The sequence below is a fragment of the Citrus sinensis genome, chromosome 4, assembly GCF_022201045.2.
Source record: "Citrus sinensis cultivar Valencia sweet orange chromosome 4, DVS_A1.0, whole genome shotgun sequence".
Classification (NCBI taxonomy): Eukaryota; Viridiplantae; Streptophyta; class Magnoliopsida; order Sapindales; family Rutaceae; genus Citrus; species Citrus sinensis.
The window spans coordinates 7325960-7352297 of record NC_068559.1 but is presented as its reverse complement, the minus strand read 5'-3'; the positions used below and the strand labels follow the sequence as shown (position 1 = coordinate 7352297).

Below are 26338 nucleotides of genomic sequence, written 5' to 3'. Positions count from 1 at the left end.
AAGAGTCACCCCCAAGATCCAATCTCAAGCTTAACATCCTTAAATTAAGTATCTAATTATTTTGTCAAAGTGTCTAGCTTCTGTCACAAACCCAACAAGAATTAAGCACAAGAGAGCAATTAGAATCAAAGAAAGAACACAAGGAATTATAGTGGTTTGACTTTGAGTAGTCTACATCCACTGTGAAGACCAAATAGAGATTTCACTATTATTTGAATATTCAAAATACAAGATTGAACAAAATGTAATTGAACAACATGAGCCTAAAAACGAAGCTTGAGAGCTTTTATACATAGAAAGAATCATCTAGAATTCACCCCCAACCGCCAGCTCAAGTATGGTTATGAGTTTGTTACAAAACCCAGAAAGTTCCCGCTGATAACAACCTCTTAAATAGCTGTAAGACATGGGCAAAACTTTCATTCAATCTGACCTTCAAAATGATAATACTAGCAGTTGTAACAAGTAAGTAACTCACGTGTTGAGGAGATTTGCTCGAGGTTAAAAGAATCACCTCTCAGTCTAGTTGATAACTAAAATTACTTCATAATCAAGTTGGTATGATCGATGATGAGCATAATTTATATACGTATTTTACCTTTAATTATATAATTATTAGTTATTTTTAATTAATTGAATTATTTTATTGCATAGGGAATTAATTGGAGATTGGGAAATAAAAAGTGCATAAAGAATAACAAGTTTGGGAAAGCATCAATCAAAGCCGTGACACAATTAAAAGTTTATAACATATGAAACCAAGAGTAATTTGCACTTAAAAAGAATTTCAATTATTCAAGTGACCTGGACGTGCATGGCATTATAATGCATGGAAAGCAACTTAAAGGGGCCCACACTTGGCTTTTACAATTGGAAAAAGGAATCCTAGTGCAAGCTTAATTGGTGATCACGTGTGAGAGCTAAAGCAAATAAAAGGGCAAGCCTTTTGGCTTTAGGATTTAAGAGGTGGGGCCCATTTCAAAGATTATAAAAGTAAGCTTTTGGCTTTTGGAGAAGGGGAGCCGCGAGAGGAAAAAGAGAGCTGCAGACGCAAGGATTCGGCACAGAAGAAGAGTAGCGAGAGCAGCAATATTTCGGCTTCCCATGGCTGAATTTATTTATTTTGTTGCTCCCAATTCAAGTATGTCTAGCTAATTTTCTTATACTGAGGTTAATGATGAAACTCTATTCAATGAAATAATTATCTTTTTATTTATTTAATTCCCTATATATGTTCTTTGATGATTATGATTTTTATTTCACATGATTAATTGGATGTTAGTAAAATCTTTTCATCAATTCTGTCATGCATTATTGATTGTTAGGATTAATATTCGATTAAATATATGCTTGGATCTATAAAGTTTATACATGATTATCTTTGATTTTATGTCTTTCATTAAATTGTTTACTTAGAGTGCTTAAGAAAATTTTGACTCTTTGTTATTCAATATGTTTATATGGGATGCTTAGATGTCATACTATTAAGTAGAAAAAGAACCTACATTAGATTTAATTACTTGGGCTTAATTGTTATATTTATGAGATGACATAGATTGATTTCGAGTTGTCACTCTAAAATTGGGGATTAATTAATAATTAGATAATTACTATTTGCATAGTGGTGGATTCTGAAACCTTGGTAATTCTTATCTTATCGAATTCTCCTTTATTTTAATTGCTTCCTTAGTTTAATTAGTTTGATTTCTCTTAAAACTCAATTTGGTCAACTAGGTTAGGATTAATATTAATTTTGGATTTAAATTAGACTTTTCAATTTATAACAATCCATGTGGGATCGACCTGGTTACCATTATTCTATTTCTAGATTCGTGCGCTTGCGAGTATATTAAAATTTTCACAACAAGTTTTTGGCGCCGTTGCCGGGGATTGTGCTAGAAAGTCAGTTTAATCTAGGTTGATTTGATTCTTCCACTAGTTATAATTTAGGTTGTCTTTTATTTTTTAATTAAAAAAACTTTTATTTGTCTTTAAATTCATTGTTTGGTTGTTTGATTTCTTTTATTTTTAAATTTCGTTTATTCTCATTTTTTGGTTTATTTTATTTTATTTTTCTTTCTTTCCTTGTCTAGTTAGTTTATGAGTGTTTGGGAACGTGATTCAACAAATCGTTTGGTTAAAAGAGAGTCGAAAATTGATAGTAGTTAAGCTAGTTCTTCTCAAGTCATGGATGACCCAAATAGATTATTGTCAATACTACCACCAGTGCAAGTAGAGAAAACCCTTAGAGAATACTTTTCACCACTTGCAGCTAACCAACCATCTTGTATTGTGTTGCCACAAACTACAACAACACACTTTGAGCTTAAGCCCTCAGTCATTCAACTTTTACCATCTTTCCATGGGTTAGAGAGAGAGGATCCATATTTGCACATTAAGGAATTTCTTGACATATGCTCTACATTCCGTTTTCAAAATTTTAATGATGAGTCAATTAGGCTTTGTATGTTCCCTTTCTCATTAAAAGACAAAGTGAAAGCTTGGTTGAATTCGCTTCCTACTGGGTCTATAACTACATGGGATGAATTGAGTAATAAGTTTCTCTCCAAGTTTTTCCCTATGTCTAAAACAAATGCCCCTAGGAGAGAGAAAAGTGATTTTTATCAAAGAGAGGGTGAGCAATTTTATGAGTGTTGGGAAATATTTAATGATTCACTCTTTAAGTGCCCCCACCATGGTTTTGAGAAATGGAGACTTATACAATGCTTTTATAACGATTTAACCATGTCGAATCGTCATATGGTAGAGTCTATGAATGGTGGGAGATTTTTTAATCTACATAAAGGGGCTACATGGGATTTCTTTAATTCACTTTCTGAAAATTCTCAACAGTGGGATTTTTCAAATCAAAGGGAAAAATTATCTCAAGTTTCTAGAAAGGGTCTATACGAAGTTAAAGATGACTTTGATGTGAAAGCCACTCTAACTACACTTTCTAGGAAAGTAGATGCCTTAGCTCTGAACCAATCCATGAATCATCATCCTAGTGTAGCTAATGAGGTTTGTGCTATTTGTTTTAACTTGTCTCATACAACACAGAATTGTCCATCATTACCAGTCTATTAAAAGGCTTATTCTGAGCAGGTATATGCCTTACATTCATATGAGAAAACCTCTAATAGTCCATATTCATCCACATATAATCATAATTGGAGGAATCACCCTAATTTTTCTTGGAAACAAAATCAACCTTTGTCAAATCAAGGAGGGCAATAATTTAACATGCCCAATCAACAATTTGTCCCTTCTAACCAAGTATATCCTCCTGCCCAACAACCTATGTCTCAATTTGTTGCACCCCAACAAAGAAAGTCTTCTTTAGAGGATACACTTCAAAGTTTCATTCAGTCAACCCAACAATCTTTTCAGTCAAATACTCAAGCTATTCCGAAGCTTGAACATCAATTGGGTCAATTACCAACTACTGTAGCGGAGAGAGAAAAAGGAAAATTCCCAAGTCAACCAATTCCCAATCCTAAAGGAGTGCATGAAGTTGAATTGAGTTCAAGCCATCAGCATGAAGAAGCAAAATCTGTTATGACCTTAAGAAGAGGAAAGTTATTTGACAACAAGGTGGAGGTTCAAACAAGGAAGATATCTAAGCCTGCTTCTTCAGATCTAGTTCCATCACATGAGTCATCAACAAATGATCCAGAAGAGAGTGGCCCACCAGCTTACATTCCCAAGGCTCATTTTCCTCAAAGGTTAGCAAAGGTAAAGAAAAGGACTTCAACAGGTGAGATTATGGAAATCTTCAAGCAGGTAAGTATAAACATCCCTTTACTCGATGCTATTAAGCAAGTTCCTTCCTATGCCAAGTTTTTGAAAGATTTATGCACTAAAAAGAGAAATTTGCATGTCACTAAAAAGACGTTTTTAACTGAACGAACTAGCAATTTACTTCAATGTAAAATGCCACCAAAATTTAAGGATCCTGGTTCTCCTACTATCTCATGTGTTATAGGGAACTAATGTTTTGATAAAGCATTATTGGATTTAGGTGCTAGTATTAATCTCTTGCCTTATTCTGTTTACATGCAACTTGGACTAGGTGAGTTACAGCCAACTTCCATTGTATTGCAACTTGCTGATAGGTCAATATAAATACCTCGTGGTATTATAGAGGATGTGTTGATACAAATTGACAAATTTTATTATCCTATTGATTTTATTGTTATTGATACTCAGCATGTACAAGATCCTAAGAAACACACCCTAGTTATTCTAGGTCGTCCCTTCTTAGCTACAGCTGATGCTCATATTAGTTGCAGGACTGGAAACATGCAATTGTCTTTTGGTAACATGACCATGGAATTAAACATTTTTAATGTTCCCAAGCATACACAAGAAGATGATGAAGTCATTGAAGTAGATATGATAGAAGCATCAATTGATGACCCACTTATTTCTAACCACTGTGACACTCCATCAATACCATGCACAACTGACTCTGATTTCTCTGTTGATGTTGATAGTGGTATTGAAAAAGTTAATACTTTACTTGATTCGACTCTTATCATAGATTTAATTAAGTGGAAAGAAAAGATTGAGCCACTTCCTCATGAAGAGAAAATTGAACCATTCAAGTTAGAGCTACTTTCTAAAAAAGTGCAACATAGGTCACATTCTGACATGAAAAATGTGGTAAGATCTAAAGTGCTTAAATTATTAGATTTTTCTACTACTTCATATAACTCTCAGGAATGCTTAGAACAAAAGAGATCAAAGCAGTGCGATATTGAGGAGTTTCATTAACATCATCCTTTTATAGATAAAATGCTTCAGTGCTTAATCAATTATGTTTTCTGGTATTTTCTGTATAATTGCTTTGATTTTCACCAAATTCTTATTGATCCTGGTTGATTTGTTGTTTGCATTAATTAGTTAGTTTAGTATAGGATTTTATTTATTTTGGTTTTTTTATTATTTATATTTTTTCTAACATTTTCTTTTTAGTTGTCATTTTCTTTTAAGCTTTCCCAACCCATCCAGGTGTGTCTCTCCAACTTTCATTTTTATTATTTATATATATATTTTTTTCTTTCATTTGTTTGCATGCTTATCTTTTGTTTGTGAAACATTAAGGACAATGTTCCAAATAAGTTTGGAGGTGGGAATAATGTGTGCTTTGTTTGTTATTAAAAAAAACCAAAAAAATTCAAAAAAAATTCAAAAATTCAAAAAAAAATTGTGTTTTTTGTTTTTATGTGAAAAGCCAATGATAAGAATTTGATTGACAATGAATATGGTTTTTAGAAAGGGTTGAATATTGTCTTAGTTTATACTTGATTCTTGTGTTAGTTCCTCTTGATTGAGATTCTTTAAACCATGAGCACTAATATCAGTTCTTTCATGATTTTGACTTGAAATTTGAGATTGATGTAGCCTGAGTTGAGAATTTTAGATAGAGTAAATGACTGTTTGTCTTGATTCTTATCTCCACAATACAAAATAGTATACACAGGCGCCAGAGTTAGAAATAACTACCTATAACCCTTAAGAGTGAAGCTATCCTTGAGTAATTTGGGCCTATGTACCACAAGTATGTAGAGGATAATCTACCATGAGAAGAAGACTACCTTAAGGGGTAGAGTGAAAGCTCCTGACTATGGTTACAAAAAAAAGGAAAAAGAGGAGAAAAAGAAAAAAAAATCAAGTGCATGTGCTAAAAAAAAATCAAAAGAAAATGCACATAAAAGCCTGTGAGAGGAAAAAATTGGAGATCAAGATGATAAGATTAGTTTGACCTACTCTTTTCTTTGTTTGAGGCGAAGGTTGTTGATATTGAAGATTTTAGGAATGAATTTGATTGAATTGATTTCACACACACACACTAACTACAAGAATCGAAAGAGAGATGAAATTGATTATTGAATTAAAGTTAGAACTTTGCCAATATTTGAAATTTTCTTTGAGCTATATAATTTATGCAATCTTTGAGGCTATTTTCATATTTTATTTAAAGTTTTTTTCTTTTTATTTTATTTTATTTTATTATTTTTTTAAAAAATGATGTTTGTGGGTATCATCACTGAAGCCCTCACGAGACTATAACTCGTCCACTAGGGCCGCTTAGGGGTTTAAAGGCTTGTTGCATACGCTAAATGCAATCGCGATTACCTGCGAAAGTGGTTTAGTTAGGATTTACTTTTTGTTTTGTTATTTTTATTTTTGTTTTTAGTTTTAGCTTTGCTCGAGGACTAGCAAAATCTAAGTTTAGGGGTATTTGATGAGCATAATTTATATACGTATTTTACCTTTAATTATATAATTATTAGTTATTTTTAATTAATTGAATTATTTTATTGCATAGGGAATTAATTGGAGATTGGGAAATAAAAAGTGCATAAAAAATAACAAGTTTAGAAAAGCATCAATTAAAGCCGTGACACAATTAAGAGTTTATAGCATATGAAACCAAAAGTAATTTGCACTTAAAAAGAATTTCAATTATTCAAGTGACCTGGACGTGCATGGCATTGTAATGCATGGAAAACAACTTAAAGGGGCCCACACTTGGCTTTTACAATTGGAAAAAGGAATCATAGTGCAAGCTTAATTGTTGATGAGAGCTAAAGTAAATAAAAGGGCAAGCCTTTTGACTTTAGGATTTAAGAGGTGGGGCCCATTTCAAAGATTATAAAAGTAAGCTTTTGGCTTTTGGCTTTTGGCTTTTGGCTTTTGGAGAAGGGGAGCCGCGAGAGGAAGAAGAGAGTTGCAGACGCAAGGATTCGGCACAGAAGAAGAATAGCGAGAGCAGCAATATTTCGGCTTCCCATGGCTGAATTTATTTATTTTGTTGCTCCCAATTTAAGTATGTCTAGCTAATTTTCTTATATTGAGGTTAAGGATGAAACCCTATTCAATGAAATAATTATCTTTTTATTTATTTAATTCCCTATATATGTTCTTTGATGATTATGGTTTTTATTTCACATGATTAATTGGATGTTAGTAAAATCTTTTCATCAATTCTGTCATGCATTATTGATTGTTAGGATTAATATTCGATTAAATATATGCTTGGATCTATAAAGTTTATACATGATTATCTTTGATTTTATGTCTTTCATTAAATTGTTTACTTAGAGTGCTTAAGAAAATTTTGACTCTTTGTTATTCAATATGTTTACATGGGATGCTTAGATGTCATACTATTAAGTAGAAAAAGAACCTACATTAGATTTAATTACTTGGGCTTAATTATTATATTTATGAGATGACATAGATTGATTTCGAGTTGTTACTCTAAAATTAGGGATTAATTAATAATTAGATAATTACTAGTTGCATAGTTGTGGATTCTGAAACTTTAGTAATTCTTATCTTATTGAATTCTCCTTTATTTTAATTGCTTCCTTAGTTTAATTAGTTTGATTTCTCTTAAAACTCAATTTGGTCAACTATGTTAAGATTAATATTAATTTTGGATTTAAATTAGACTTTTCAATTTATAACAATCCCTGTGGGATCGACCTCGTTACCATTATTCTATTTCTAGATTCGTGCGCCTGCAAGTAAATTAAAATTTTAACAACAATCGAGGTCACCGAATTACCTCTTAATCGAGGTAATCTGCTTGAGATCATTGAATAACCTCCAAACACCTCCACTTAACTTCTCCTAGAAGTTTATTTGCTCTTTGTTGAGGGGAGCAGCATGTGCATCACTTATTGCAAATGTCATTCATCTCCCAGAGGCTCTAGAACCGACATGTCATATACATTCTGAATATATAGACGACATATCAAGCGCGATCAGAAACTTAGATTTAAGCTTCATCCTTCAATAATTTCTATCAGTAAACAAGTCATCTTTAAGACGTAAAGACCCGGCAGAAGGGGCCTGCCGTTTCTGGCTTTCTTGTAAAGCTTCCAGCTCCTAATAATATGAATAAAATCAGATAAAGAGAGTTATTGTTACAAATAATAAGAATAAGAAAAATCAAAGTCAGAGATGAAAGCCTTACCTCATCGCTTACCTCATCAATGGCAAACTCAACAATATTTTCTCCAGCAAAGCAATCTGCAGATTATAGAACACTTAGATAGAAGTTTATATACAATTTTTTATTTTGATAAAAGACTATAAAGACATCATGCAAACTTCATATCTGTTAGGACACATACAGTTGGAATCCATAATGGCCTAAATACAACCGAATAAAAAAAAAAACTGAAGACATAATTCCTTTCTGAGAACATATATCGTAAGGAAGAAGATTAGATATAAAATGGCTGTAAGAAATAATTAACCATTAATTTGAATCTAGACTAAATTAAAACATTAAAATTAAATGTCATGATATCTTTCACGAAAATACAAAGTATATACAAATCCAAAAGTTTGTATTTTAAAGTTCAGTGTAATTTATTCTCAACATAATTTATATTATAAAGTTCAGCATGAATCCGAAAGTTTCAAATGCATCTTTATCAATTGATAGCCTGCAATAGAAGCAATAATATAGTAAAATGTACAGGATAAATTAACACCATATTTACGTATAGGATGAGTTTGGTTGAAGGATCAAAATGTGGGAATGGAATATTCTTTTAAACTTCATCCAAATCCCTTATTGATGCTCTCAAAGAGTATTGGGATTATCTTATCCTGAGCCCACAAGATAATCCCAACTTTATGAAGAAAGTTATCTCATGGGTGGCGATAGGACTGGTTGGGAATAATTTTAAAAAGCAATTATTTATACTTAATAATTTCTCAATATTAAAATTATATAAATATGTACTAAGCATAATACAAGTTTTATAATAATAGAATATTATAAATAAAAAATAAAACAAAAAAGTTATTTATTTATCATGAAAATAAAATATTAAAAAGTAATTATATTTGTTTAAATATTTTAGTAACATTATTAATTTAAATTTATTATTAACTAATTTTTTATTTGATTAATAGTATAAATATTGTAATTTTCGCTTGTTTTAAACACTAAAATATAACACAATTTTAAATTTAAATATATAATTTTATTATTATAAAAGTAATGTTTTTATTATTATAAAAGTAACGTCTATATCTTTCCATTAAACTTAAAATAATATATGGTCGTTTTTATTATCTTTAACCTAATTTAATGTTAAAATTATATATACATTACAATCTAATCCAATGTTGTATTATGCCGAACATGAAAGGTCATGAAATATAATCTTATCTTTATCAAATCTTATTTTAAGTCATATAGCTCAAGTCATATTCAATTATATCTCATCTAATCCTATCCTATCCAGCGCACCAAACAAGCATATATATGTGATTAAGAACTAAAAAGACTATAGCTAGAAGCATTTCTGTTAGAGTTTCTCCTAAAACATAGATATCCAGAGACAAGCTTTTAGAATGTTAGAAATATAATCACTCAGGGATGTAAGTCGAGATAGTTTACGGTACATTAAGTCTGTAATACTAACGCTAGCTAGATTCGAGCCCCTCTCAAATCCAAAAGCCATATAGCTTTCCGAACACATTTACTGAATGACCAACATCAATTTCTTCTGCAAGTGATAAAGGACAAATACAACAATATATGATAACTAAAAGAACAAATTCCCTTTCAAGAAGTTCCCAGATCGCAACTTCAATGGACCATTCCATAAAAGATTCATTATAGGAAACTGCTATTGCGTTTTTATGGAATTAAAATGAGGAGAATATTCAAAGGAACCCTTAATTCTTTAATTTCGGAGGAATTTGGGGATTAAATTGCATGTGTTATATATGCTTCCGTTTTCGTTTCTATTTCAACTAAATTGCACAAGTCAAGTCACATAGCAGCAGATTTACGTGCATCCAGTTTTGGAGTGGCAGAGATAGACCAATTGTACCGAGGCTATTATATTTAATGTACTAATTAATGTTATGGATAATTAGTGAGCAGCCTAACAAATAACTTGTATCACAATTTACAGCTTCAACTGACAAAATAATAAAATTAATGACTCTATGTATAGCTAAAAACTCTAATTCATAATAATAATAAGGGAGTTCAAATAAAACAGCGGCTAATAAAATAGTCGGTCACTACAAGTAATATGAAGAAACACCAAGCTTTAGAGTTTGTCATTTATTAATGATTTCTTCGTCAAATTAATCCAGTGAGCTTGTTCAGAGACCCAACTTGTTCAATAGACGAGGAAAATTGCTTGAATTCGAAGAATTTTGACAGAGATAAGAAACCTACAAGGAGGGAGGATTAATAATTAGAAAAAGAATAGTGCAAACTTTTATGTGTGTGTGTGTCTATATATATGTATGTATGTATGTATGTGTGTGTGTGTGTGTGTGTGTGTGTGTGTATAAACATGTATACATACGGGAGATTTTGAAACAACCTTACAATCGAGTGAACAGAAATAATTATTCCCTTGCAGCCTAGCTGGACACCCACTGCATTTGTTGGTGGTGGATTCTCTAAAATATGTTCCTGGCCTTTGGTTTATATGTAGCACTTTTTCACCATTATGTTGATATGTCTGAAGAGAAAATATATGGAGCACGTTTGTAAGAAAGTGGTCAGATATAAATGTAGTTTCACAAGTCATATGCTCATGCCCGGATACCGAATTTGAACCCAGAACAAAATTGAGTGGCACAGCTCAATTCGGATTAAAATTCGGATGTTCGTGCGTGAGCATTATTATGCAGTTCAGAGTAGTACTTCGTTGGCAAATAGCAGAATTTTTAAGAAAATATTCAATGAAGAAGAAATAGAAAAGATTTGAATTCAAGCTTTGACTTATTACTTGGATATGTCCACAGTCAATGAACTCGTGAGCCTCAACGAACCGTACAACGCTCTTTTCGCTATATGTGCGGATCTGAAATATTAAAAATTTACAAAACAAATACATAAGTAAATAAATAAATCATGCAGATAGTATTAAAAATTTATGATGTAATAAATTTAATTCAAATAATATTTATTTATTCATGTGAACCTTTAAGAGGTGATGAGTACTTTCGTGATTGGACAAGCATTTTTCGCATATACTGGTGCAACAATTCAAACAATATATGTTCCTTTGTCTAACTGCCGTTCCGTGATTGCAATTTTGAAAGCTTCTCTCTTGGAAAAAAGTCAAAAGACCTTGGAGCCACTGTGGTTGATTCCCGGCCTGAAAACACGATTGAATACAATTGATGTTATTAACTAATTAAAAAAAGTAACAACGATTTCGAGTCCTAATGAACCAACGAAGTTGGATTCAATATGCTAATCACCCTTCATACGAGATTATTAAAAGATCAACGCAACTATATGATAAAAGCTAAATCTTAATTCTAAATCAAAAGGTGAAAATTAAAGAAAAGACCGACCATAATTGTCTATTGATGCTGGAGAGTGTATATTTTTCTTTGAGAGAGAGGGGAGTGTTGGTAAAGAGAATTACACAAGAGTCAAAGAGAATTGAGCTTTTTATATATGTGTGTATCGTATTTGTGTCGTATTGCTTTCCGAAAAATTCTAGCACTGTTTAGTTAATTAATGTAATAGGTTTCGTCAACATAAAAAAAAAAAAAATTAGCACGCGGGGAGATTAATTTCTATTTTAGCAACGATAATAGGAAACGTTTGTGTCTTATTTGGGTTGTGTTTGTGTTTTAATTAACGCAAAAACTATTTTGTTGCCTACTCTAGAGTTAGATCAGGAAACTTAACAAAGAATAAAAGTGGAAAAAAAAAATTGTAATGAGTTAATGGGAAACAGAAGGTACATGCGCAAGCTGATTCGGATTAATTTTAATGGGAAACAAAAGATACATCCACAAGTTGATTTGGATTAATTAATTTTCAACATCTGTAATCAATTATAGGGTGAGGTCGCTTGAACCTACTAAATCTCTCTTTATACCTGAACAAAAATTATATTTATTTTTAAATTTTTAAATTTCAAAATGTTAGAATTACTCTTCATTTTTTTTAACAGGTGTCTGCCATAACATCCTGTAAACTAAATTCTCACGTATACTCTAACATGGATATTGATTCTTAATCTTTCTTATTAGATCATGATTGCATTATTAATAAACCATTACTGCATTTCTTGTATTATTGAAGTAAAAATACCATGGAGCTCAACCATATGCATATCTCCGCTGGGCAATCAAAGTCTTTTAGGCAGGGCTTACAATTCATGTCACTATAATCCATGTTCTTCAATATGGACGAAGGATGCCGAGGTCATTGGAATCACGATTTTCATTTTCAAAGATTTTAGGAAAAAAAATTAATGACTTTGATGTCTTGTAAATTTCGTTTGAAGTTTATATTTGGATAGTAAGTTTTGTTTTGTTTTTAATTGTTGATGGCATGTAGAAAATCTGAATTTATCAATTTTTGACAGACAAACAATACCATTCACTTACAATTGAACATTGAGAGAAGAAAAAATGCGAAGCCCTGGGTGCGAAACTGAGGCATAAAGCGAAAGAGAAAACATGGTACAATAGGTAATTCCATCAAAAAAACTTTAATAATAAGAAATTTAAATAAAAAATAGGTGTATAAATAAAATTGGTGGGTTTTAGTACTCTCACCCTTATCACGTGTCTTTTGAAGCGCAAGTGGAATTCATGCTTTTTTTTTTAACCTTTCCATTCGCTCAGATCCCTTCCATTTCCTTAATTTGGTCTAGATCTTCCTTTTCTTCTGAGAAAAGGGAAGAAGAAGGATCTTCTTTGGCAGACACCTCTTGCTCCTCTTTAATTTTCCCTTTCAAAGGCTTTTCTATTTCTACAACTTTTTCATTCATTTATGAGGTTTCTTTCACTTTCAATTTCTTAGTAGAAATGGATGAGGGTATTCTGCCTAAATAGTATATATAAACAAGAGAATACATCTCTAAAGTTTGGGAAAATTGTCATGCAGACCTTAAGGTTAGGCTGGGCAAATAAACCGACCCGACCCGATTCGATCCCATCCGATCCAAATATTTCAGGTTCGGATTGAGAGTAATATGATCATTTTAGGGAATGTAATTTCATTCCCACCTTCCCCTATGTGAATGACAAATCTAGTAATTATTTTCAATTTTAGGTGGGGCCCACCTCTCATTTAAGCAAGTAAACACATCATTCATTCTCATTCTTTGATTCCCATTCATATTCCCAATAAGTAAACACACCATAAGTTTTTTTTTACTCTCTCTTATGACGGGATATCAGAAAGAATAGAACGATATGCGTGACCTGGAGATCATAACTACTTATATAGATAACTTTTCCTATTATTTTTTGTTATTCCTATTTCAGCCATCATAAAAATAGAAATTTTCCTTAAAAATGAATTCAAGATTTGACTTGGATAGGTTTGCATTCAACTTTGCAACATCCTTATTTTCTTTTGTAAATATCTAAAATATTAAAATAATATCATAGGGATAAGAGGAAAGAGAGCGAGAGAGAGAGAGAGAGAGATGTAGATGGTTTTAGAAATTGAATGATGTAATTTAAATTAGTTTTTATTTATGAAAACCTGCAAGTAGTGACGGACCCAGAAACTAAAATTAAGGGGGGCTTAGTTCAAAAAATTTTATTTAACTTGGGGTTTTTTTTTAATGTTCACTTGAATACGTTTTAAGTCTTATAAACTCAAATTTTATTACTTTATTTTAAATTCTAAATAATAATGGTAATAAATTATTTATTTTAATTGCGTGAAAATATCATTTTTCGAAGTAGTTTCCACAAAATATTTAAAAATGAAAGAATAATGTGGCTATTGGGATTTGAACCAAAACTTTAAAACCATCAAATAACACTCTTACTATTGAACTACAAGTCTTTTAATATATGAAAAATGTATCTAATTTTTTTTTATGTAACATTTTCAAAATGAGCTTGAGATACATTTAAAAAAAAATTAATGATCCAGAAGGGGCTGAAGCCCCTCTTGGGTCTTAATTGGGTCCGCCCATGCCTACAAGTGTCGATGTTTATGAAATTTGTCAAGGGGCAAGCAATATTTTTTGCATACATTGTTGCAACAGTGCAAACAATATATGTTTGTTTGGAGACTTTCATGTCTTCGGCAAAAGTTGTAGAATTTTTCTTGTAGAAGAAATTGGAGCCAATCTGCCATTGATAGATTCGCTACCTGAAAACATGTTTAAAAAATACAATTGTATTAATTAATAAAAATAACCAAAAAAGCCGGAGTTCTTATAGTATGACAAAAAGATCACTAAATTCTGTTTATTTTTAAAAAGGTTATACGGATCCTTTCATAAATACATAGGTTATTTTTTCTATTAAAAAATGATCGCATACACTCAAATATTTTGTTCAAAAGTAGGGGTGACAAAAAAGCCCGGGCCGGCCAGCCCAGGCCCGCGGGCTTAGGCCCGGCCCTCACACATGAGGGCCTGGACAAGGGCCCAAGAAAAAAAGCCCGGAAAAAGCCCAGGCCCACTACGTTTTTTAAAAAATAATTTTATAAATTAGAATAATATAATTAAAATTAAAAATTAATTTAAAAATAAAAAAGAAAACTTAAATTCTTAACTTATAAATCAATTATGATTCAAAAAAGCTAAAATTATGATACTAAATTAAATTCTCTCTTTTGTGTCAATTAATTAAGAGAACATTTGAATTAGAAAATCCAGTATTAAAGAAAATTAAAGTTATGAGCTTTTATTTGCTTTATTTATTATTTTAATTTGAAATATTCATTTTCTTTAATTTATCTATGATTGTAATAACCTGTTGATCATTAATTTATTTTAAATTTACAATAATTAAAAAAATTTAAAATAAATAAATAAAGCCCAAGTCCGGCCCGAGCCTGGCCCAGGCCCGCATGCTTAACTGACAGTGGGCCTGGATTTGAGGTTCAAAAAGCCCGGCCCAGGCCCGCTGTTTGCCATCCCTATTCAAAAGAGAGGTCAATGTAACCATTTATGAAAACAACGAAATTTCAAACTAGAGGATGTTGTAGTTATTTTTGTAACAAAAAAAAAATTAAGAAACAAGAAGGCAAAAAGAAATAACGAACCATCTTGATGTTGGAGAGATCTAGTATATTTTCGAGGGAGAGGAGTAAGGAGAATGACACAAGAGGGACAAAGAGAACTTGAGCTATTTAATTACAGATGAGCGTCTCGTATTGGTATCCTAAAATTGTCAAATTAATGCAGTGGGATTCTGTTAGGTGTGCACAAATATTAATGATTAGTGTTAATATATTTTATGAGACCTCATAAATTCTCAAGATATTTGTATTACATTTAATTAATTAGTCTAATACAATTTAATTTTGGGAATGAGATTAGTATTATATGCTATTTAAATTTAAATAAAATTTAAATATATGCTATTTAAATTAAGTAAAACTATAAAAATAAATTAGTTAAGGCTATCAACACTGATGTTTGCCCCGAGTCAAACCGGGAAACTAATGTAAACGACGCCGTTTCGTGAATTTTTTTTCTTGTTTTAATCGACATCAAAACTACGCCGTTTGCTGTGTTTCTCATCTCTGTATCATTTATTTCACACAAGTCTTGGAAACTGAAATCGATTCAGCATTCACCAAGATACCAATTCCATGCATATCAGATTCTACAATTTGAGAGGAAAATATGCTTTAAGAATATAGAAGAAGTTCTCACAAGCCTTTCCAAACAATTACGCCAAGATAAAGAACCTAGTAGTGCCTTGCCTGGAAGATAACGCCTAGTCAACAATCGAAGATACTGGGACAACCAAATGAAATGGACTAAAATTAATCCAAGAACCATCAACTAATCGGAATCTTGCATCGATTTAATTCGCCAAGTACTTCCCGGTCACTTAAGCCAACAAGAAATTAGGCTAAGCCTTCAAGAAACAAAGCCGCTTGAATGAACACTCAAGGCACCAACAATTTCAGCAATCACACTCTTTCTCAACCTATTAGCATCCACAAACACACTCACCATATCATCCATCTCCTCTTTTATTGCCTCCCCAATAACCCCTTTGAATACCTCATCACTCTTTCCCTTAAAAGGCACTCAATCCTCTGTTATCCTCACTTTGCACCGTCTTGATTCTACCAATCAACGCTGGCACCATCAACCTTAACCCACCTTCAATTTGCTCAATCTGTGACATTAAACTCTTGGACACATTACTCCATGCCATGAAAGAGGAATGAGATTTCAAGACTATTACGCCAAGACGGGAAAAGAAGTTCGGGTAGTTTTCTCGGGTGGCCGCGTTGTTTAATGCGTCGTAATAGGAAAGAAAATGGCTGGCGAGGAGGTTGACATGAGAGTAGAGAAAGGTTTGCGATGAAGGAACAAATTTGTGAATGAGAGAGAGGGAGTAGGGTTTTTTGCAGAGCGTTGCACCCGTTTGTGTAGTAATCTTTGAAGGCAAGTGTTTGCTATTTCTTGCGAGAGAAAAGAGGAGCAAAGGATCTTGGCATCTTTGAAGAAGATGATGATTTGAGCTTGATGTGAGCAAATTCGTTGTTTCTTCTTAAGCAGTCAAAGAAAAGGAGACATGAAAGGGGAAAGGGAAAGACAAGAAACGAAGAAGTGAAGGGAAATATTTGGCAAGCAAAATGCGCCGTTTTTGGCTTTAGTTTTGAAATGGTGCGTTTTGAGTTTTTGGGGTTTGACTCGAGGCAACTATCATTTTCCTAAGGCTGATGATTAATTTAATTTATATAATTAAAATGGAATTTGATTAAATCATTTGTTTTTGTACTAAGGGTTATAATTGAAATAAAAATAATTGTTGAAATTAAATTACACATAATTAAAATTAAAATAACTAAAATTAAAAATAACACCAAATTTATTGATGGTTGTCGAAGCCAGCAAAAATAAATACCTACTCTAAATAAATTGTGTATAGTGATTGAGCAAGGTCGTGTCCACAGAGATTGGTAATTATTTAAATCATTTTAAAATGTAAAACGTAAAATGGGGGAATTGTTGACAATAATAAAAATCAAATTAAAATAACAAGAATGCAAATTAAAGTTGTAATTCAAATTGGAGAAAGCTCTGGTTGAAGGAATTAACTCAGCTTGATTCGACTACTGATCGTTTATTCAAATATAAATTATTACTACTTATGAATAGACCGGTTATAGTTACTGAGACCCTCTAATAGCCAATCTCTCCTTAACTAATCGATAACCAAGGTATGACCGTTGGTTATTTCCCTAATGAATAGACAACCCTAGATACGATCATAGGATTTAATCAATTGACAGCCTGAAAAACCAAAGAGACCCAAATCCTAATCAACAAACACATACGATGGTTCATTTAAATTAGATTGTTTATTCTCACAACACAACTCTCTGCTATGTTATTTGTCACAAACATTAAAATCTTCATACGATGAATCTTTTAATTGACAATAGATTAAGTTGATAATTAAATAGTGGTCAGTTATCTAATTAACAAACATAATCATGATAATAATTCAGAGAATAAACAAATACCCAAAAAGTAATAAAACAATTAAAGCATAAGAAATATCTCACAGTAGTGATGAATCAAAGCTTCATTAACCTTCAACCAGAATAATAGGTTTAGTTCTTCATAGAGAGAAGAGAAAAATTTAGATATAGGGTTTCTTTCTTTTCACGAAAGTCTCCCTTTTTCACAATAGATTCCTCCCTTAAATACCCTATCTTTCTTTTCCTCTAGAATTCTATTTAAAATAAAATACTAATATCTGAAATATTAAATTCGTAATTATAAAAATAACAAAAAATACAAAACATGTTAAACTAAAAACTGCAGGTCCGTAGTTGACAGCACGCGCCCACGCCTTATCAACAAAGTTCTTCCGACGCTCATAATTTCTCCAAGAGAACTATCATCCTTAAACATCATCTTGTAGCTCAAATTTATCACCAATCAGTAGAATTGCACCTACAAAAGTAAAACACAAGTAAATCACTATTATTAAGTACAAAACATTGATATTAAGGGAAGTAAACAATGCAAAACTAGTGCATAAATTGCACTCTAACATTTATTCATGAATTAAAATTCAAACTTCTAAAATAAATTATAAGAAAATTAAATACAAACAAAAAGAAATTTTTTTTGGAAACTAAGTCTTCCGTTTCTCACCCCTCTAGTGCATACTACCTCCCGCACCTTCCTTTAATTCTCCTCTCCTTTCCTAATTTTTTTTTCTTATTTGTTTCTCATGTCCTGGCCTCGTCGCTCCCATTTCCTTTTATAGGAAAAGAAAGACTCATCCTCCTTTTTATTTTATTATTATTTAATTTTTTTATTATTTTTTAACATTGCAAAAGATAAGCAAGTGGCAGGTGGCTGCTACTACTGATTTTGGCAAAGTGGCTCCACATTTTTTTAAAAATTTTATTATTATTTTTTTTAAATTAATACAATCCAACCTCTTTGTCTCCTGCATTTGGTTTTAATTCCTCCTATATAGAAATGAGGTAAAATTAACGTAATGCAATTTAATTTAACATAAAATTATATTAGGGAAGTATTAAGCTAATTTATAGGTTATGAGTGCATTAATAAACACTATAAGTGAAAAAATAAAAATTTTAACTTTTATTGAATGTATACTTTCTAGAGTTAATCAAACAGCAACATCACAACTTCGCCCTTTTCAATCTTTATTCTTGAATTTCCCCTCAGGGCAGTCTTTCTTAAATTGTCCTTTATGGCATTGGGAATATTTCAAGTTCTTTGGTTTTGATTTAGACCTTTTTTTTCTTACTTGTTGAACTCTTTTTTTTTTTTTTTTCTAATCTTCTCCTTGCAACCAGACTCTTTGGTTCTTTCACTTCTTTTTGTATGACTTGCTTTGAATTCATAGTCTCTTTTACATTTGCCATTGTGCGTGTTTGTCTTCCATACATCAATGTATCGACCAGATGCTCATATGAGCTCGGTAGAGAGCACAACATAATCATGACTTTATCTTCACCAACAATTTTACATTTATGTCTTTAAGATCTAGGATGATCTTGTTAAAGGCATCAATATGATCTGAAATTGATGATCTTCCTCCATTTGTAGAGTATATAGTTTTTTTCTTGGTCTCAAGCCTCTTTGTCATGATTTGTTGGTTTATGTGTCTTCAAGTTTCTTCCACCACCCAACTGCTTTCTTTTCTCCACCAACTTCTCTCAAAACATTATCACTAAGACTCAAAATAATGGCACTATGTGCCCTATATATCATGAATATTAGGTAGATCATCATCATATACTTTTCTTATTTTTCTTGGATGTAGATGATTCTCTAAGAGCCTCTTCAAGTCCTTGATGTACTAAAAGTGGTCCATCTTGAGCCTCCAGAGATAAAAGTCATTTTCCTTGTAAACTTATCCACTTCTAATTTGAAATTGATATCTTAATAATGCAAAACTTAAGAAAGAAGCTCTGATACCAATTTGTTATGGTCGAACCAACAAAGTGCTGACTTCAAGAGTCACCCCCAAGATCCAATCTCAAACTTAACATCCTTAAATTAAGTATCTAATTATTTTGTCAAAGTGTCTAGCTTCTGTCACAAACCTAGCAAGAATTAAGCACAAGAGAGCAATCAGAATCAAAGAAAGAAAACAAGGAATTATAGTGGTTTGACTTTGAGCAGTCTACATCCACTGTGAATACCAAATAGAGATTTCACTATTATTTGAATATTCAAAATACAAGATTGATAAAAATGTAATTGAACAACATGAGCCTAAAAACAAAGCTTGAGAGCTTTTATACATAGAAAGAATCATCTAGAATTCACCCCCAACTGCCAGCTCAAGTATGGTTCTGAGTTTGTTACAAAACCCAGAAAGTTCCTGTTGATAACAGCCTCTTGAATAGTTGTAAGACATGGGCAAAACTTTCATTCAATCTGACCTTCAAAATGATAATACTAGCAGTTGTAACAAGTAAGTGAAACGACCCGTCCCGCACCCCTAGCGTGAGTCTATCTATACTCGTATAATCGAATCGATAATAATTATGATATCTAAGAATTCTATCAAAAATTCGACAGAATCTCCCCTATAAATAAAACATGCCCAAACCTGCAATTTACAAAACAATACTCCAAAAATAATTCAATATCCATCCATCCTTCATAACCAACTTCTCAAGTTAACATACCAAATATCACCCAAATCATTCTAATATTAAAACACAATAGTTATCCTTAATTACAAAATATAACAAATAAATATAATTCGTATTATCCCAAATACCAAAATATTAAATCTACGACTCCTAGCACCATCACGTGGCCACAATTTCAAATCTAACTATCGTTGCTGGGTCGACTGATGTACCTATAAATCTCATGTGGGGGGAAAAATATAATAAAAACGGGGTGAGTATAAAACTCAGTGAGCTCAGTGAGTGGATATTAGTTTTTAAAAAATAAATTTATTTAAAATGATTTAATCTTTCTCAAATCAATTTCATCAAAATATCATAAGAACTTATATAAACATATTCAATTCAAATCATGCACTGAAATAACTATATTACATAAATCTGCATAAAATCAATAAAATCATAATACTTATAATATCAAATAATGAATACCAAAAACTATCACCAAACAAGTACCCAGGAAAATGATCTCATCATATCCAGACCTCGACGGACGGGCAATCAGGGAACCATCATGCCCCGGAGCTACAACGGATAGACGGGAAAATCTCATCTCACTTCAAACGGCGGCGTTCCAGTCGTTTTCTGGAAACTAGGACTGCTGGGTTATGACGGCCGGCTTCCAAGCTTCCGATCGGTACCAAGCTCGGCCGGTGAGGTGGTCGGAATCGCGAGATCCGTCCGGGTCAAGGTCGCGGGTTGGGTCGGATTCGCGGGTCAAACCGGATCAATCACTCTCTCTCCTTCTCTCTCACGTGCCCTTCTTTCTTTCCTTTTTTGGAAACCAGCTTCCCACTTTCCATTTATAGAAACCAACTTTTTTTTTTTTAATTTGCACTTAAGCTTAATACAAATTAAGCTAATTACCGAACCCGTGACGAAAATAAAATCCGACTACCCGAGTTTTTAATCACTCTCAATTTGTCTTGATTTAATGTTGTGACAATTTTAAAATTAATATCGAAGAGAAAAAATTAAATCATACACTTAATTAGGAAAAATCAAATTACATATGTTACAGTAAGTAACTCACGTGTTGAGGAGATTTGCTCGAGGTTAAAAGAATCACCTCTCAATTTAGTTGAGAACTAAAATTACTTCATAATCAAGTTGGTATGATCGAGGTCACCGAATTACCTCTTAATCGAGATAGTCTGCTTGAGATCACTGAATAACCTCCAAACACCTCCACTTAACTTCTCCTAGAAGTTTCTTTTCTCTTTGTTGAGGCGAGCAGCATGGGCATCACTTACTGCAAATGTCATACATCTCCCAGAGGCTCTAGAACCGACATGTCATATACATTCTGAATATATAGACGACATATCAAGCACGATCAGAAACTTAGATTTGAGCTTCATCCTTCAATAATTTCTATCAGTGAACGAGTCATCTTTAAGACGTAAAGACCCGGCAGAAGGGGCCTGCCGTTTCTGGCTTTCTTGTAAAGCTTCCATCTCCTGATAATATGAATAAAATCAGATAAAGAGAGTTATTGTTACTAATAATAAGAATAAGAAAAATCAAAGTCAGCGATGAAAGCCTTACCTCATCGCTTACCTCATCAATGGCAAACTCAACAATATTTTCTCCAGCAAAGCAATCTGCAGATTATAGAACACTTAGATAGAAGTTTATATACAATTTTTTATTTTGATAAAAGACTATAAAGACATCATGCAAACTTCATATCTGTTAGGACACATACAGTTGGAATCCATAATGGCCTAAATACAACCGAATAAAAAAAAAAAAAACTGCAGACATAATTCCTTTCTGAGAACATATATTGTAAGGAAGAAGATTAGATATAAAATGGCTGTAAGAAATAATTAACCATTAATTTGAATCTAGACTAAATTAAAACATTAAAATTAAATGTCATGATATCTTTCACGAAAATACAAAGTATATACAAATCCAAAAGTTTGTATTTTAAAGTTCAGTGTTATTTATTCTCAACATAATTTATATTATAAAGTTCAGCATGAATCCGAAAGTTTCAAATACATCTTTATCAATTGATAGCCTGCAATAGAAGCAATAATATAGTAAAATGTACAGGATAAATTAACACCATATTTACGTATAGGATGAGTTTGGTTGAAGGATCAAAATGCGGGAATGGAATATTCTTTTAAACTTCATCCAAATCCCTTATTGATGCTCTCAAAGAGTATTGGGATTATCTTATCCTGAGCCCACAAGATAATCCCAACTTTATGAAGAAAGTTATCTCATGGGTGGCCATAGGACTAGTTGCCGTTGGGAATAATTTTAAAAAGCAATTATTTATACTTAATAGTTTCTCAATATTAAAATTATATAAATATGTACGAAGCATAATACAAGTTTTATAATAATAGAATATTATAAATAAAAAATAAAACGAAAAAGTTATTTATTTATCATGAAAATAAAATATTAAAAAGTAATTATATTTGTTTAAATATTTTAGTAACATTATTAATTTAAATTTATTATTAACTGATTTTTTATTTGATTAATAGTATAAATATTGTAATTTTCGCTTGTTTTAAACACTAAAATATAACACAATTTTAAATTTAAATATATAATTTTATTATTATAAAAGTAATGTTTTTATTATTATAAAAGTAACGTCTATATCTTTCCATTAAACTTAAAATAATATATGGTCATTTTTATTATCTTTAACCTAATTTAATGTTAAAATTATATATAAATTACAATTTAATCCAATGTTGTATTATGCCAAACATGAGAGGTCACGAAATATAATCTTATCTTTATCACATCTTATTTTAAGTCATATATCTCAAGTCATATTCAATTATATCTCATCTCATCCTATACTATCCAGCGCACCAAACAAGCATATATATGTGATTAAGAACTAAAAAGACTATAGCTAGAAGCATTTCTGTTAGAGTTTCTCCTAAAACATAGATATCCAGAGACAAGCTTTTAGAATGTTAGAAATATAATCACTCAGGGATGTAAGTCGAGATAGTTTACGGTACATCAAGTCTCTAATACTAACGCTAGCTAGATTCGAGCCCCTCTCAAATCCAAAAGCCATATAGCTTTCCGAACACATTTACCGAATGACCACCATCAATTTCTTCTGCAAGTGATAAAGGACAAATACAACAATATATGATAACTAAAAGAAAAAATTCCCTTTCAAGAAGTTACCAGATCGCAACTTCAATGGACCATTCCATAAAAGATTCAATTATAGGAAACTGCTATTGCGTTTTTATGGAATTAAAATGAGGAGAATATTCAAAGGAACCCTTAATTCTTTAATTTCGGAGGAATTTGGGGATTAAATTGCATGTGTTATATATGCTTCAAGTCACATGGCAGCAGATTTACGTGCATCCAGTTTTGGAGTGGCAGAGATAGACCAATTGTACCAAGGCTATTATATTTAATGTACTAATTAATGTTATGGATAATTAGTGAGCAGCCTAACAAATAACTTGTATCACAATTTACAGGTTCAACTGACAAAATAATAAAATTAATGACTCTATGTACAGCTAAAATCTCTAATTCATAATAATAATAAGGGAGTTCAAATAAAACAACGGCTATAAAATAGTCTTTCACTACAAATAATATGAAGAAACACCAAGCTTTAGAGTTTGTCATTTATTAATGATTTCTTCGTCAAATTAATCCAGCGAGCTTGTTCAGAGACCCAACTTGTTCAATAGACGAGGAAAATTGCTTGAATTCGAAGAATTTTGACAGAGATAAGAAACCTACAAGGAGGGAGGATTAATAATTAGAAAAAGAATAGTGCAAACTTTTATGTGTGTGTGTGTCTATATATATATATGTATGTATGTATGTGTGTGTGTGTGTGTGTGTGTGTATAAACATGTATACATACGGGAGATTTTGAAACAACCTTACAATCGAGTGAACAGAAATAATTATTCCCTTGCAGCCTAGCTGGACACCCACTGCATTTGTTGGTGGTGGATTCTCTAAAATATGTTCCTGGCCTTTGGTTTATATGTAGCACTTTTTCACCATTATGTTGATATGTCTGAAGAGAAAATATATGGAGCACGTTTGTAAGAAAGTGGTCAGATATAAATGTAGTTTCACAAGTCATATGCTCATGCCCGGATACCGAATTTGAACCCAGAACAAAATTGTGTGGCATAGCTCAATTCGGATTAAAATTCGGATGTTCGTGCGTGAGCATTATTATGCAGTTCAGAGTAGTACTTCGTTGGCAAATAGCAGAATTTTTAAGAAAATATTCAATGAAGAAGAAATAGAAAAGATTTGAATTCAAGCTTTGACTTATTACTTGGATATGTCCACAGTCAATGAACTCGTGAGCCTCAACGAACCGTACAACGCTCTTTTCGCTATATGTGCGGATCTGAAATATTAAAAATTTACAAAACAAATACATAAGTAAATAAATAAATCATGCAGATAGTATTAAAAATTTATGATGTAATAAATTTAATTCAAATAATATTTATTTATTCATGTGAACCTTTAAGAGGTGATGAGTACTTTCGTGATTGGACAAGCATTTTTCGCATATACTGGTGCAACAATTCAAACAATATATGTTCCTTTGTCTAACTGCCGTTCCGTGATTGCAATATTGAAAGCTTCTCTCTTGGAAAAGAGTCAAAAGACCTTGGAGCCACTGTGGTTGATTCCCGGCCTGAAAACACGATTGAATACAATTGATGTTATTAACTAACTAAAAAAAGTAACAACGATTTCGAGTCCTAATGAACCAACGAAGTTGGATTCAATATGCTAATCACCCTTCATACGAGATTATTAAAAGATCAACGCAACTATATGATAAAAGCTAAATCTTAATTCTAAATCAAAAGGTGAAAATTAAAGAAAAGACCGACCATAATTGTCTATTGATGCTGGAGAGTGTATATTTTTCTTTGAGAGAGAGGGGAGTGTTGGTAAAGAGAATTACACAAGAGTCAAAGAGAATTGAGCTTTTTATATATGTGTGTATCGTATTTGTGTCGTATTGCTTTCCGAAAAATTCTAGCACTGTTTAGTTAATTAATGTAAGAGGTTTCGTCAACATAAAAAAAAAAAAAATTAGCACGCGGGGAGATTAATTTCTATTTTAGCAACGATAATAGGAAACGTTTGTGTCTTATTTGGGTTGTGTTTGTGTTTTAATTAACGCAAAAACTATTTTGTTGCCTACTCTAGAATTAGATCAGGAAACTTAACAAAGAATAAAAGTGGAAAAAAAAAATTGTAATGAGTTAATGGGAAACAGAAGGTACATGCGCAAGCTGATTCGGATTAATTTTAATGGGAAACAAAAGATACATCCACAAGTTGATTTGGATTAATTAATTTTCAACATCTGTAATCAATTATAGGGTGAGGTCGCTTGAACCTACTAAATCTCTCTTTATACCTGAACAAAAATTATATTTATTTTTAAATTTTTAAATTTCAAAATGTTAGAATTACTCTTCATTTTTTTTAACAGGTGTCTGCCATAACATCCTGTAAACTAAATTCTCACGTATACTCTAACATGGATATTGATTCTTAATCTTTCTTATTAGATCATGATTGCATTATTAATAAACCCTTACTGCATTTCTTGTATTATTGAAGTAAAAATATCATGGAGCTCAACCATATGCATGTCTCCGCTGGGCAATCAAAGTCTTTTAGGCAGGGCTTACAATTCATGTCACTATAATCCATGTTCTTCAATATGGACGAAGGATGCCGAGGTCATTGGAATCATGATTTTCATTTTCAAAGATTTTAGGAAAAAAATTAATGACTTTGATGTCTTGTAAATTTCGTTTGAAGTTTATATTTGGATAGTAAGTTTTGCTTTGTTTTTAATTGTTGATGGCATGTAGAAAATCTGAATTTATCAATTTTTGACAGACAAACATTACCATTCACTTACAATTGAACATTGAGAGAAGAAAAAATGCAAAGCCCTGGGTGCGAATCTGAGGCATAAAGCGAAAGCGAAAACAAGGTACAATAGGTAATTCCATCAAAAAAACTTTAATAATAAGAAATTTAAATAAAAAATAGGTGTATAAATAAAATTGGTGGGTTTTAGTACTCTCACCCTTATCACGTGTCTTTTGAAGCGCAAGTGGAATTCATGCTTTTTTTTTTTTAACCTTTCCATTCGCTCAG

General features: G+C 31.8%; 2 long non-coding RNA genes across 2 annotated transcripts; one reads left to right on the top strand and one right to left on the bottom strand.

Moving 5' to 3' along the window:
- Positions 1-200: 200 nt before the first annotated feature.
- On the bottom strand, positions 201-22057 carry LOC127901906 (uncharacterized). The gene is made up of 3 exons (XR_008054223.1): positions 21707-22057; positions 21228-21618; positions 201-514 (listed from the first exon to the last, which is right to left on the bottom strand). It is a non-coding gene; the product is annotated as an uncharacterized LOC127901906 (long non-coding RNA).
- Positions 1103-6909, top strand: LOC127901907 (uncharacterized). The gene is made up of 2 exons (XR_008054224.1): positions 1103-1170; positions 6865-6909. It is a non-coding gene; the product is annotated as an uncharacterized LOC127901907 (long non-coding RNA).
- Positions 22058-26338: the final 4281 nt, after the last annotated feature.